Source organism: Monodon monoceros, unplaced genomic scaffold (genome assembly GCF_005190385.1).
Source record: "Monodon monoceros isolate NGI ecotype Baffin Bay Population unplaced genomic scaffold, NGI_Narwhal_1 Super_Scaffold_3, whole genome shotgun sequence".
Lineage (NCBI taxonomy): Eukaryota > Metazoa > Chordata > Mammalia > Artiodactyla > Monodontidae > Monodon > Monodon monoceros.
Window position 1 is genome coordinate 15595722 of NW_021703780.1, and position 14705 is coordinate 15610426.

Below are 14705 nucleotides of genomic sequence, written 5' to 3' on the forward strand. Positions count from 1 at the left end.
CTCTTAATAAGGAAAGTAGGAATAGCAGAAAATATTAACATGTACATAAAATAATAGTTACGAGAAGAAAGGATTATTATTTAAGAACACAAATGATGTGGAAAAATCCAGACAATCTTTGGTTCTCTCTCACCCGTTATAAGCCGTAATATGCCAAGGATGTATTTATTATAGTTTCCCGTTTATGGAATATTTCTTATGCACAATGTTTGCAATAAAGGCTACATTATGACTACTATTGCCATTACTACTAAACCTATGAATTATAACAAACAGTAAAAAGAAAGGTTATATTCTGTTTGAGAAATAAAACTTAGAAATCTAAGAACAGAGTGCTTTTTATTGGATTATAATTAACTTACAGTATTGTATTAGTTTCAGGTGTACCACATAGTGATTCGATATTTTTATACATTATGAAATGATCACCATGATAAGTCTAGTTACCATTTGTCACCATGCAAAATTATGACAATATTATTGACTATATTCCCTATGCTGTACGTTACATTCCCGTGACATTTATTTTATAACTGGAAGTTTGTACCTCTTAATCCCCTTCATCTATCAATATTTTGCCTGTCCTCCCACCCCATCCCCTCTGGCAGCCACCAGTTTGCTCTCTGTATCTATGTCTGTTTCTGTTTTGTTCTGTTTGTTTTGTTTCCTAGATTCCACATATAAGTGAAATCATACAATATTGTCTTTGTCTGACTTATTTCACTTATTTTACCTTTAGATCTATCCATGTTGTTGCAAATGCCAGTGGCAAGATTTCAAGAGAATAGAGTGTTTTAGTGGTCGGGAAAAGGCAAGGAAACAAGGGAGCTACGTGTCTGTTTCTTCGAACACAATCTCCTCCACTAACTAGAATTTTTTCAATAGTAGGCAAGTATGAATTATTTAAAATAGAGTTTGACTGATGGACAGATGAATGGGTAAAGAAGCTGTGGTGTGTATATATATATATATATATATATATATATATATATATATACAATGAAATATTACTCAGCCGTAAAAAGAATGAAAGAATGCCATTTGCAGCAATGTGGATGGACCTAGAGATGATCATACTAAGTGAAGTAAGCCAGACAAAGACAAATACCATATGATATCACTTATATGTGGAATCTAAAAAAAAAAAAAAGTGATACAAATGAACTTATATACAAAGCATAAATAGACCCCCAGACATAGAAAACAAACTTATGGTTACCAAAGGGCAAAGCGGGGTGGGGGGGGATAAATTAGGAGTTTGGGATTAATATATACATACTACTATATATAAAATAGATAAGCAACAACGACGTACTGTATAGCACAAGGAACTACATCAATATTTTGTAATAAGGGAAAAGAATCTGAAAAGAGTATTATATATATATACTTGAATCACTTTGCTGTACACCTGAAACTAATACATTGTAAATCAACTATACCTCAATTTTTAAAAAATGCCATCTATATACTAAAAAAAAAATAGAGTTTGGCTGGGTGCTTGATTGCAAGAAGATAGTTACAACATTTCTGATAAAGTATTAATCTAAAATATGTAAGAAATAGTTATAAGATATACAACAGAAATAAAATCCTGGTGGGCAAATGAAACAATCAGTTTACAAAAGAGAAATCTAAATGGTTGAGAAATATAAGGAGAGATGTGCAGCCTCATTGATAAAGAAATAAATAAAAATAAAAATAAAATACCAGCTTATATCTATGTGGTTGGCAAAAAATAAATTAGGACAGTATCTAGTGCTGGTGAGCTTGTGGAGAAACTTGTACCCTCAATCACTGTTAATTGTTGTGAGGGCTGGTGCAGCCCTTTTGAAGAACAATTTAATAGTGAAAATAAGTTAAAAATTCCCTGTGCTTCAGCAATTCTCTTTTGAATTTTTTTCCATGGGGAAAAACTTATACAAATATTTTTCTGCAAGAAACCATTACAAAGATGAGGTATTTTGTTGAAGTACTACTGATGGAAGCAAAGAGTTGAAGACAACCTAGGTGACCATCTTGTGGAGAATAGAGAGGTAAAATATAGAATATGCACCAAAAGGAATAATATACAGGAGGAATGAACTAAATCTATAAATGGAAACATGGCAGATTTCAAAAACAATGCTACAGTGATAAAAGATAAGAAATGTGAAATTAGTAGCAAACTGAAATTTATATACATTTTAAAATGACCAGACTTCCCTAGTGGCACAGTGGTTAAGAATCCGCCTGCCAGTGCAGGGGACACGGGTTCGAGCCCTGCTCCAGGAAGATCCCACATGCCGCGGAGCAGCTAAACCCATGCACCACAACTACTGAGCCTGCGTTGTAGAGCCTGTGAGCCACAACTACTGAGCCCATGTGCCACAACTACTGAGCCCACGTGCCACAACTACTGAAGCCCGTGTGCCTAGAGCCCATGCTCTGCGACAAGAGGAGCCACCGCAATGAGAAACCCGCACTCCACAATGAAGGGTAGCCCCTGCTCGCTGCAACTAGAGAAAGCCCGCATGCAGCAGCGAAGACCCAATGCAGCCAAAAATAAAATAAATAAATACATTTATAAAAAAATAAAGTTACACAGAACGTCATATTTTTTCATAGATACACATATAAGAAATAAGGGCCTGAAATTTAGACTGAATATATACATACCTTAAATACTTGAGAATGGGTATTTTAGGGGAGGGGAATGGAATTGGATAAAAGAGATGCAGAAAAAAAAAAAAAGAAAAAAAAGAGGAGAGTTGCATTAACCAGAGATGGTAGCATGCCAGGCATTATAGGTGTGATCGATGTAATTCTGTGTATCTATGGATCTTAAACACATAATTACACATTTTAAATTATATAGAGAAGTATTAATAAAATAGAGATCGCAGGGCGTTTCTTGATACAGTAGCTCCAGATTTTTCACTAAAATACCAATGTGGGCAAAGAAAAAGGTAAAAATAATACAGAAAATCTGTTGCCAGAATCTGGATGAATTTCTGTTAACTCTCTTTGATTACCAAAGGCCTGATAGTAGAGATGACCAGAAATACTCTCAGATCCCACTTCCTATATCAGAAGCAATCAAGAAGCAGATAAAAATGATCAGTTAGGTTTCTTTGCTGCAGTATTGTTTGTAATAGTGGAAAACAGAAAGTTATCTAAAGGCTCAGTAGTCAGGGAATGGTAAAATAAATCATATCATAACCATATGGTAGCATATAATATACCCATTATAATCATGTCTTTGAAGAATACTAAGAACATAGACAATATGTATAGTATTAAGTGAAAAGAGTAGACAACAAAAATTATATAATATGGCACCCTTTTTATTTAAATACTTAAACATATTTGTGTATATACCAAATATTGGTAAATTGCTGAGTATACCAACATATTGACAATGGATGTCTTTGGATGTTAGGAATAGACGTGGTTTTCATTGTCTTCTTTTCTCCATTTAAAAATTTTTTATAATGAATAAATGATAAAAATAAAAACAATAGTAGCTAATACTTGCTAATTGCTTAGTCTGTGCCAGGCATAGTTCTAAATACGTCATAGGTATAAACTCTTTCCATTCTCACTGCAGATCTTTTTTTTTTTTTTTTTTGAAGGTTGTTCCAGGAACTGGCAACAAAGACTAGATATATTCTTTATTATATTACAAGCATATTAATAACAAAGATTTATTAAGGACTTGATATGCAACAGGTACATTTAACTCTCACAAAGCCTTATTATTATCATCTCCATTTTACAAATGAGGAAATTAAGTCTCGGGGATCATATGAGCCCCAACTTCATAACGCTAGTAAGTGGTAAAGATTCGAAGTCAGGTCAGTTTACTCCAGAGCGCATGCTGGTAACCACAACGCATCCTTCCTTACTGTGTACCCTTGCTCAAATCACTTTACTGCTCCAGACTATCTAGTAAAATGAAGAGGCTATGATTACCAATGTTCCTTTCAACTCCAGTGTTTCCCTTTTTCATTTAAATTGTTTCAAAACACCGTAATATCCTGCTTATGAGTAAAGAATAATTTACTATTACTCTGCTGTTGGACATTTAGGCTGCTTCCAGTTTTTCCTTAATATAATTAACCCTGCAGTGAACATCACAGTGCACTGGCTCTCCTCACTGCAGATCTTTGAAGTAGGTACTATAATTGCATCTACTTATCTTACACTTGGAGGTCCCTGAGACAGAAGTTGAGCAAATTACTCAACGGCATTTTGGCTCTGGAGTCTGAGTAGAACCACTGTACACACTGTCTCCCCAGTTTCCTTATTCCACACCTGGAACTAAGGCTTAATGTGAATTCACATTGTAAGATGGTGGTCTCTTAATAACAGCTTTGGGACCAGGGAAGGTCCAATAGTACCACGTGAGAAAGATACCGGGGTGGAAGGGGAAGCAGGAGCCTGAAAGAGAGGAAAATCTTTTTCAAAACAGTGCCCTCAGTTCTAGAGCCAAGTAATATACTCAGTTGTTTTAAGAAGAGAAAATAATTAGCTTAATTTAGTTTTGCTTGGTGTGCTTCCTCTGAGAAGAGCGTACGTGGGCAAAAGAGACTCATTAGCTCCACAGTTAGCCACCCAAATATCTGTGGGGCTGCATGCTTTTGTACACACTGATAATGGTTCTTGAAGGGAGTCCTCAGTGGTGGCTGGCGGAGGGGGGGGGGCGGGCGGGGTTCTTCTTTAAAGAGATCACTGAATGCAAAGCTCTTCACCCTTGGGGTGACTCACAGACAGCAGGTCTTCATCCCCAGTGAGATCTTGGCATCGAAAAGGACCAGTGAGACTATGCCTGCCAACCTTTAGCCCATTTCCATTTGTAAGAATCTCTGGATAAGCTGTTGCTCTCATGGTTTTACTTCCCTTATTTGTGATTTTGCGAAGTGAAACCCCAGATTATTAGTCAGGGCTCTCTGGGGAAACAGAACCAGTAGGAGATACGTCTATATCTATATCATCTGTATATCTATATCTATATCATTTATGTCATCTATATCATCTATATCCATATCTATATCTATAGCATCTATCTTCCTATATATATAGGAATAGGCTCACACAGTTATGGGGAACCAAGAAGTCCCACCATCTGTTGTTTGCAAGCTGGAAAAGCCAGTGGTATAATTCAGCCCTAGTCTGAAGGCCTGAGAATTGGCGAGCTGGTGATGTAAGACTTGATCTGATTCAGAGAGCTGGAGAACCAGAAGCACCAGGGTCTGAAGGCAGGAGAAGTAAGTCTCAGCTCAAACAGAGAGAGAAATTCACGCTTCCTCTGCCTTTTTGTCTATTCGGCCCTCAACCGATTGGGTGATACTCACCCACACTAGTGGCAAAAAGTCAAAGCTTGCTTTTAGCATCCAAGTAATGATCCATTGTCAGGGTTTAAATCCATTCATTGCTCCTTCAGAATTTAGGTGTAACTGAAGAGGTTTCTGTGATCATCTGGTATTTGCAGACCTCACTCTGTCACGTGAAAGAGCTGTCCCATCATCCTCCCTTACCACCCAGACCAATTCTAATTGCTTCGAGCTCTGATCCTGGGCTCTTTTAGTGCCACCAGAACCTGATTAAACTTTTAGATGCTTCACAGCGGCTGTAGGCTCTTGTCAACACTAACCTGTTATTGTGCCCTTCGAAGTACTTTTTCTCTAGTGTTGCGGTGAACTGGGAGATCTTATTTAGCATTTATTAAATAGTAAATACCTAATTACTCAAAGTAGCTATTTACATATTGAATTTATTTTTCTTGGCATCTTTAATGTAGGATTAACATTTTCTTCCTACAGCTGGAAGATACTTACACAGAATAAAACATTCCCTTATTTAATCTCAAGTGGAATATACGATAAGTGTGATCATTTTAATTTGTGTCATTTATTAGTAGGAGAGAGGTATCGTACAGGTGGGATGCTCCATCACACGCCAATTAGCAGGTGGCTTTGAGGGCAAGAGAGAAAACACTTTCATCAAGGGGATCGTAGCAGTCACAGAAGTAGAAGTTCAGCTATGGGAAAAATAGAGGAAATGACATTGGGATGTGTGATTTTGGAAACTGGGGACAGAGCTTAAAGCAGTAATAAAAACACTGTACAGATATCCTAAGAGAATACTCAAAATAGAAAGTCTGGCACTCTCTTTGTAAAAAATCACATTTTCTTTTTCTAATCATGAGAGAACCACAGAAAGTTAGATCTGAAGGAGACCTTACTGATCTAATGAAAGTTCGTTACGTAGATGCGGGAACTGAGGCACAGAGGAGTCTTATTCAACGTACTTTAAATTAGTACCGTGGACACGTGTAAAATCCAAGCCTGCTGTCTCCTCTTCTGGTGAATTTTTAAAAAATATATATGGTAGCTTTTTTTTTTTTTTTTTGCCTCCAACATGCCCTTGTCAGTTGGTCCTCTGATGGCCCATATCAAGGTGTTTCATTACACTGCACTTATATCAGGGAGAGGTCCAATGTATGTTTTTAAAAGAGGATCATGACAGGCTCACAAATAGAAATAAAGAAAGAGCAAAATAGAATAGGGGCACAAAGCAGCCCATGGCTTTAGAATTTGGAAATATCTTTATAAGAAAGCAAAGTTAACCACAGAAAGAAGGGGGTATTGGTTTTGCTAAGGAGTAGCACTATAGTTCACTGTTAATCTTGTTGACCTGTTGAGCTTCTTTTGTTATTTGAAGGCATAGATGCAATATATCTCTGTTTTTAACAAGCATTAGAAATTCAACAAATATTTGTTTAATCATATGAATGAACTTGATTGTAAGATTCGTTGAAACAGGAAGTATGTCAGTCTCTTTAGTTTCCAGCACTGAGCGCAGAATCAATTTTATTAACTGTTTGAGGAAGTATTTTGGACTGATTAAATGCCACATGCTCCTGGAGGCTTTTGGAGACCAACCTTCGTCCCTCGGTTGATGTATTTGGGGATGATTTTCCTTGGTATGTGTATACTGCCCATTTTCAAATGGGGGGCTGATACTTAAAGGTAGATAACTTCTGCTGGACTCTCTGCCCGCACTCTCCACCCTTCTCCACCCTGCTCTGTGCAGTGGAGGCTGATTCACATGAACTGCACCAACAAGCTCCCATGCTCTCTGGTTTCTGGTTGGGTTCAGTCAACATGGAGCCCTGATGGGAGACTGGAGGGAGAAGATTTGGGTCCAGGTATTTATTCCTCTAGCTTCCTCCCTGAGAAGATGCTTCAAAGTTGTCTATGTCCCTCAACCTAAGATCTTAGGGTCTCAAGGTGGCCTTCTAGTCACTAATTTCTTCTTCTAAGTACCAATGACCACTCCCTTGTCTCACTTTATTGGGTCCAGGAGTGAGAGTGGCTCTGCTGTTATTTCTAGCAGGTTATAATGCTATTCCTTATAGTTTTCCTACATCCCACCCACATACTTGTAAATAGTTTATTATGCCCTCTTCAGATTACCCTAGTTTACATGTGTCAGCTATCTCATCTTGGACTCAATGCCTAACTAATTAGTACTGTGCTAAAACATAAGTAAAAGAAGTGAAGAGCTGAAATCTTTGCCCTATTTTGTTGCTCTCCTTAACAACCCTCTAACTCGATCTTCTGGCTCCTCTCATTTTAACCCCACCTTCAGCCTTTGCATCTTGGTTTACCAGGTTTTTTCATGTTACCCTGAACTCCCCAGTCTCATGCAAACTTATCTCCTTCACCTGGTTTCAGTCATGTGTGGAATGATTTCACCTCCCTTCCATGTGTTCCTGGAGTACATTGCCTGGGATTCCCCAGGCCTGCTTCCTTCATGGGACCAACCCCTGAAGACAGCTTTCTGACAAGTTACAACTGCATTAAGGATGAGCCACTCGTGTGTCCCTTTACTTATCTACAATAGGACAATTGTTGCAAGTGAACCCACTCTCTTTCATGTATGAGAAAACCATTCCCTCCTATACTGCATCAACTGGAACTTCAGTCATCTCCCTGCCACTCAGGTTGGTGTGTTGGCATACATACTTTACAAGGTTACTGGCCCTTAGTCTAACAGAGCAATACCTTTAACAGGTGAATTCCTTAAGGTTGGGACCTTGGGTTATACAAAATTAAATGAGCTCCCTGATGTTATCAGTTCTGTAAATCCAAAGTTTTGTTGTATTTACATAAAATGAAGGTCCATTAAATTTTATCCTCTTTGTACTCTATCCCCAAAATGGTATTATAAATTTTCTCCTCCTGGAGTTCTTAATGATCCAAAATAGACTCTTTAAGGAGATCTACTGACAGTGTTCTGAAATGTAGACCTGCTGCCCTAACTATAATTTTTTTTCACAGAAGGTCTGGCTGCTGCTGTTTGTAGATTTGCCTTAAAATCTGTGCATGTAAAATATTAAACACTAAATGCTGAGACATGGTAGATAAAAATACTTATGTCTCTCTGCCTGCATATCAGGGGAGAGGACTTTGTTAGGAAATATTCATGAGAAAGTAAGAGACTGTTGATGAAGCAGGGCTCAGATGCTCCTTAAATGTCAGGTCAGAATGAATAATAGCATTGAGACTTTATCCTAGTAGGAATGGAGTATGAGAATCTATCACTGTCCAGGATAGCCTTCAGAGGGGAAAGAATGGAGGAGGGATTGATGAGGATCTATCAGTAAAGCATAAGAGTGATTTTTGGGTTCAATACTAGTAATTACTAGACACCTGAGAGTGAATCTGACAGACATCAAGATAGAGAATCTTCTAGATATCTCACTGAAGAGTATATATGAGTCACAACTGCCCTCTAAGAGCGTTTATGATTCAGAAAGTGCCTCTAGGTTCACTGACCTGCTAGAGAAGTGTCCTCACAAGAGTAGGCTGAGTAAATTTCAGGGTACCAGTAAACTACCCCATCATGCAAAAGTCTCCCAAGTCATTAAGAATGCCCTTAAGATGGCTCCCTGAAAGTCACTGTAGCTTGAAACTGTAGGAAACTATTTTTACCTCAGAGTCTTCTGAGCTTTGTTTGGAGGAGGAAGAGAAACATCTTCTTGATCTAAGAAAATGTGTTAAAATAGGTGAGGAGTAGCTACAAAGAATCTGGAAGAAAAAGTATTGGTTTGCTGGGTCTGATCATGACAATTGGTTGGAGGGCTGGAAAGTATGGGAGCCATAGCAACAAGTTGATAGCAATGTTGCTATTGGCATCTTGAATCAGGATCCAAACATATGGTCGACTTTGGAATGTTTCCTTATTAAAAGAAAGCAAAAAGATGCCATCTTACTAGCAGCCATCTATAGTTCTGTAAGACTGTCACCACTAAACCCTGTAACTTCTCCTCTCTGTGTTCCTAGGTCCAGCCCCTCCTCCTCCATAAAGCCTCACCTGACGAACCTTGCCCACTGTGAACTCACTGTACCCATTGTGTAGACCCTGACACTTATTTTCCTATCCTATATATTTAGGTAACTTAGATTATAATCTCATGAAATGAGGGGCAGCATCTCTCAGCCTTCTTTAATTCTCCAACATTAGCACTGAGTCTGCCTTATAATAGTAAGTTCTTAAAAAATACCCTGGTGGCAGACTGATAAAATAATGCTTAATAAATACGCTAGTTGTTAGGCTGATCCTGACATTGCCGACATATTCTAGAATATTCTTGGCTAGCTAGTGAAGTCAAGCCATTTTGGCCATTAATATTGCTTGGTTTCCTATTTGTCTACTGCTGATACTGTGTCAGGTATTTGAACTTAGAGACACACTGGAGACATGCTGTACATGTATTTAGTTTTTCGAGTGTTCTATAATATGTTATTTCACCTACATAGGTATTGAACTTTTGAGCTAAGATGGATGCTTTCCTAGGATGGCTTCCTGTGCAAGAATAGTGAATGAAAATAAGTGAAGGAAAGAATGAATGGCTCATTGAATTGATGACCCTGTATCCCTCAAACCTTTCTAATTTTTGGAACTGAGTCTTCCACACTCTAGGCTGAGCCTCACGCCAGACCTTGCTATCTAGGACAGGGAATAAAAGGAATCATGTCAAGAGATCTAGCTAGTCCTTCTGTTGGTCATAATCTGAACTAGTGGCCCTGTTTTTCAGTAACTCCCATCTCGAAAGTCTCTGTTCAGTGCTGCATCCCCAACTGGATTTCCTATCTCTGAACTTGTAAGATCTTCTTGACTGGATCTCTGATTCCTGATGTTATGTTTCCTAGTGTCATATTAGCCCAGTAAAGGGGGTTAGGTTTGATCCTAAAGCCACTGAAAGTTTTATGTGTGATTGTGTTAATCTTCAGGTAAAGCCCACTGCTGTCTGGATAAGTTTTCAGCTTCTCAGCGTGGCATGCGAGGGCATCCAGCATCCAGCCGATGCCAATTTGTCTGCTTCTTATCTTGCTGCTCCTCCCAGAAGAGTCTCCATTACTTCTAGAATTTCCCATGTTCCTTCACCTTTGGTTCCTCCTCTTTGGGACAGTTTTCCCTTTCCTTTTCCCTTGGTTAACTTTTACTCAGTCTTTAGGTTTCAGCTTAGGTATTACTTCCTCTACTAAACTCTGGTATATTCCCAAGGTACCACACCCTTGCCTTATCAAGCATAATAGCATACTGGATCTGAATATCTTACCTGATTTCTATATTCTCCATTAGATGCTGAGTTTCATGAGGCCAGAGACCACAACAGTCTTCTGCATCATTTTATCCCCAATGATCAATATCCCTTTAAATGAGAATGAATATGTGAAAGGGTGGATATCAATCTCTCCTACTTAGACCTCCTCTGATACTTTGGATTCCTAAGATAATATAAATTCCAGCTGTGATCCAGAATGAGGAAATATGTCTGATTTTCTTTGTAGACTTGTGTCTCTCATACACATACACTCACACACACAGACACACAAATAGAGACTGAGAAATGGATAGCAGTGGGTGTCAAGAACTCAAGGAAAGCCTTACCTTACTTAGTGGAAAATATATTTTCTATAAATATGCTTGGTAAAATGAATTGTTACTAAATTAAAGTAAATAAAGCTACTTAAAATCAAGGGTCATTTGACAGATCCATATAACATAGTGATTCCCACCTAAGCCCAGGCGTCATCTTATTTGCCTGTTTTCTCAGTGTGTGAAAAGCACTCAGAAAATTCACAGCTTGTCACATGATAAGGAATCACCCAGTTTGGGAAAACGTTCCCATCCAGAAATTACAAAGCCCTGCTTCTTTAATGAAGCAAAAATCTACTTTCTTTGGTTTGCAGAATTGAACTTTGCAAAATGGATTTTCATGAGAGGCTTATTCATGACTTAGAAAAATCTTGTTGAATGAGTTGACGAAGGTGTTAAGGTTGAAGATGAAATAGATGTGAGGACCAAGCAGGGACACACTGGCCTCTGGGTCTTCTGAAACCACTGCAGAGAGCAGAAGCTCCGATGGACCAAACCAGTAATTCTTCCGTAGTTTTTATTTGACTCTGGAACATGTGGATCTTGAAAACAGTCTGTTGTGACATCTTAAGTATTCAGTGTGTCACGGCCTTGCATTCATGGAAAGGGGGGTGGGTTCTACAATAAATGAAAACCGTTTCAGAGGACTGCCCTGTAAACAATGCAGAGTCAACATTGCTGGCAGCAGGCAGCTAGAGCCTGCAACAGATGCTCCTTTGCATATGGTTGCCTTCTCAGCTTTCAAGAAAGCAGGTTACTGAAACCCACCTACCTGTCCTTCATCACCTGATGTGTACAGTACACATAAGCCCTTGAGAGGAAAACAGAATGTCCTGAAGGGGAAATAAATTGATGCTTTGTTCCTTCAGATGTTATATAACTTTCACCTCCAGGATAATAGAAACATCATGTTTTCCAAACACTTCTCACTTTGAAATATATACTTGGCTGTGCTGAGGCCCTTAGGGCTCTGGCTTTCCTTTTTGACTTGTCATTCTGTTTTGTCATTACATAAAGTGTGAACTTGGGAGCTTGGCGCTCTGAGACACGGGGGTAAAGGCGGCTGTTGAAGTCATCAAATTGGCTGAAAGCCAGTTTCTCACACCTCACCTTGGCTCTGAACTTAACTGCATGCTCTGCCATCTCCTAGGGTTAAAAGAGGGAACTGTCCCCTTCAAGGACCGTGACTCTGGGACCCCTTTGCTTTACCAGTTGGCAACTTTTCCCACTCTGATCACCCTTACATTTTTGCTCCTGAAAGTAATTCAAGTTCAAAAAATGTAAGGGAAATTCATGATTCCATCTATAAACAACTGAGGTAAATTTAACATAGTATTTCATGTTACCCAGTACTACTTGTTTGGGTTTAAAGTATGAAATTTGTTTGTTATGTTTTCAGTTCTTTTACTCTTTAGACCCTTCTCTCAGATTCCAGTTCCTGCAGGGGAAGATCTGGTCAGTTTAGTGTACTTTCTCTCTTTCTCTACTCTGAGTCTGAGCCACCTTTAATCCCATGTTAGTTTCTGGAGGAATAAAATGATGTCTTATTTAGGTACTACACAATTTGGAAGTCCTCAAGACCACCCTCACTTCTGACATCAGTTGCAAGTTCAGGGATAATCAAGACCACATTCAGTTTAATAGTTTGCTAGAAGGACCCAGAACTCTCTCAGGCGTGTGGTTTATTACAGCAAAATGATTCAGATTAAAGTCAGCCAAGGGAAGAGGGGCATAGGACAGGGCCCCGGGAGAGTTGCAAGCAGGAAGCTTTCAGTTACCCTCTCTCGGTGACTTACGTGGACAGTGTATACTTGTCTCAGTAACCATGTGTGATGATACACACAGAGTATTGACAACCGGGGAAGCTCACCCCAGCCTTGGTGTCCAGAGTGTTATTGGGGCTCAGTCATGTAGACATGCTTGACCACCCGTGTGTCTGACCTTAGACTCTAGCCCCTTCAAAGGCTGAACTGATGTAGTAAATCACATTTTCAGCATAGACTATCTGGCATGTCCCAAGTTTGTAAGCACACTCTTATCAGGCAGGACATTCAAAAGGCTTAGACCTCTTAGGAGCCAACACAAAAGCCAGACCTGTCTTTGGGCAAGAATAATCCTTTGCTGCATAGGTACTTTATGCCTCCAGTTAAAAATGTTTTGGTCTTTTCCAACTGTTAGAATTTTTTTTTTTTTAAATAAATTTATTTATTTATTTATTTATGGCTGCTTTGGGTCTTTGTTGCTGCACGCGGGCTTTCTCTAGTTGTGGCGACTGGGGGGTACTCTTTGTTGCGGTGCGCGGGCTTCTCATTGTGGTGGCTCTTCGTTGTGGAGCACGGGCTCTAGACGCGCGGGCTTCAGTAGCTGTGGCTCGTGGGCCCTAGAGAGCAGGCTCAGTAGTTGTGGCGCACGGGCTTAGTTGCTCCACAGCACGTGGGATCTTACCAGACCAGGGCTCGAACCTATGTCCCCTGCATTGGCAGGTGGATTCTTAACCACTGTGCCACCAGGGAAGTCTCCAACTGTTAGAATTTTTGTTGTTGTTGGTTTTGTTTAGAAATATATATATATATATTTATTATTATTATTTTTTGCGGTATGCCGGCCTCTCACTGCTGTGGCCTCTCCCACCGCGGAGCACAGGCTCCGGACGCGCAGGCTCAGCGGCCATGGCTCACGGGCCCAGCCGCTCCGCGGCACGTGGGATCCTCCCGGACCGGGTCACGAAACTGCGTCCCCTGCATTGGCAGGCGGAATGTCAACCACTGCGCCACCAGGGAAACCCTAGAAATATATTTTTTTAACCAGCAGAAACATTTTAGTTTGAGGTAAATGAATATTTGGGGTCTCCTTCTTGACAACCTTGCTACCAGGTGGTATGTTTCAGAAGGCAAGTCTCAGGATGAATTCTGCCATGTATACAAACCCTTATTAGCAGGCAGGTGAGAAATAAATTTTGAAAAGAGTACAAAAGCACTTTTAAAATTCAGTAAAGTCTTGGCTCTCTGTCCTTTTAAGGCATTCTACCAACCTTGAGCAAAAAGTTCATTTGAGGCAGATATGAAAGTGTTCTAGCTTCATGATTAGATAAGTAGTTAGGTGACAGAATCATTTTGAGTCTGAGCACAGAACCCAGTGTCCTAGGTCCAGGGGCCCCTTTCTTAAGGTTGTAGGTTGCTACTGCCATCAGGTTCTTACATTCTGTCCAGCAAATGCGAAAGATATATGACACATGTATATATGATATATGATATTCTGCCAATCTTGAGCTCATTTCAGCAGTGGAAAACCATTTCTTATGCTAATTATAAAACCCTTCAGCAGTGGTAAAACCTTCCAGAGAGTTGATACTGGTATCTCTCTGGAGTGTAGATTCTTGATTATTCTTTCAGATGCTAACTAAACACTCCATAGTATGTATCCTAATTAGAATACATCGAATGTTAACTAATTAACCCTAGGATATACACAAACTCTAACCTGTGACTATATCACACTATCTATGCCAAAATATTTTAAAGTACACCTTAGACAATATAAAAGGCCCTTCTAGAAAAGGCTGTTTCTTCAGCTCCTCTGATTTCAAAGGTTCACCTGGATTATTTGATCTTCTTTCCCCCCCTCCTTTCCTCCCTCCCTCCCTCTCTCCCTCGCTCCGTCCCTCCCTCCTTCCCTCCTCTCGCCCTCCTTCCCTCCTTTCCTCCCTCCTTTCCTCCCTCTCTCCCTCTGTCCCTCCCTCCTTTCCTCCCTCCCTCCCTCCCTCCCTCCCTCCT